The sequence below is a fragment of the Chrysochloris asiatica genome, unplaced genomic scaffold (genome assembly GCF_000296735.1).
Source record: "Chrysochloris asiatica unplaced genomic scaffold, ChrAsi1.0 scaffold00117, whole genome shotgun sequence".
NCBI classification, from domain to species: domain Eukaryota; kingdom Metazoa; phylum Chordata; class Mammalia; order Afrosoricida; family Chrysochloridae; genus Chrysochloris; species Chrysochloris asiatica.
In genome coordinates this window covers 8,329,828-8,331,331 of record NW_006408635.1, presented here as the reverse complement: position 1 = coordinate 8,331,331, position 1,504 = coordinate 8,329,828, and positions in this window count along the sequence as shown.

Genomic DNA, 1,504 nt, shown 5'->3' with positions numbered 1-1,504 from the left:
TGGCTTATTTCATAGGCAGAGCCATGGCTGATTTGCAAATGACTTGGCACATAGTCCTCTGTCATATGTTTATTGAACAGAATCATTTCACGTGCATGCTCAATGTTGTCATCGGTCATGGATGTGGACGGGGGTTTTAATAGAACCATAGTGCAGATAATTTTTACTACCCCTACTATTTTCATTATTATTCAACAGAAAATGTTTTCTAATTGCTTTTTCAGGTTCTTCTTTGGCCCATGGAAACCATATACTGTGTGGTTGCAATCCTTTTAAGTTTATTGAAGCTTATTTAACCTTGGTGAAAGGAACATGTGTACTTGACAAATAGAATTTATTTTATAATTTGAATGTGTAACATCCTATAAAAATCAATTACGTCAAGGTGCTCAATAATGTTATGTAGACCCTCTATATCTATTTACAAGTACTTTGTCTAGTTGATCTATCAATTCCTGAGTAAGGGATGTAACAATTTTCTAATACAATTGTAGCATTGTTCTCTTTTAATTCCACAATTTTTTTTCACTTATTTTGAACCTGTCTTTTGGACACACATACACATTTATGATTATTATATCTTCCTGACCAATTGTTCCCTGAATCCTAATCAACTGCATGACTACAGTTTGATATTTGTTTGATTGACTGATTGGTTTTGTCTCTGGGGAAAAGAAAATTATCTAGTCATTTCATCAAGGGACCACAGCTATTCTTATCTGTGCACTTATAGCAAAAAAAAGCGTAGAGTTTTCATTGTGATTGGAAATTAGAAAAAGTGAAACTCTGCTTTCTTAATGTGTAGGCAGTATGATACTTGAATTGTATACATATGGCCCCTAAGAAAGATCAATTGAAGTTCATTTAACAAGACTTACACGTCAAAATCCTCTCAGGGAGAGCAAGTGTCCACAGTCCCCGAAGTATACTGACATGCTTGTCATCTACAGTCATTATTTTCAAGACTTTCAATTAAAAGCAAGTTCAATAACTCCTTTAAAGATACGGTTTATTTGTCTGTTCAACAAGTAATATAGCATATCCAATCTATAAAACAAACTGCAAACTTGGGCATGTAGCTTCAAAAGAGAGTTTCCCCAAATTGCTAAACTGGTGTTGCTAAATCTTGATGCTCCTGCCTAAGAATTTTCACAGGTGTTCATTTGCATGTGTGAAATCCCTCCTGTTAAATTAGTTTGGAAACAAGCTGTTTGCCTCAGGTTTCAAGTCTTTATTTGAGAATCCTGATAACAAACAGTAGTGTTTCAAAATTTCCAGGCCATTCCTAGTGCTCAAAGAGTTAGAAAATAGAAAGGCAAAATTTAAACTACAATCCAAGTCCTTGTCTTCAAATGTCCAGGCTGAAAAATGTCCTTCTTATTCAATCGTCTTCTCTCAAGTGTCTTTCCCAGACAATGTATACAGCGTGCATCCATTGGAAGGGTTGGCCTCAAAACCCTGGTTTCATTAAGTTTTCCCTCACCTTAAAAACCCCAACCTTTTG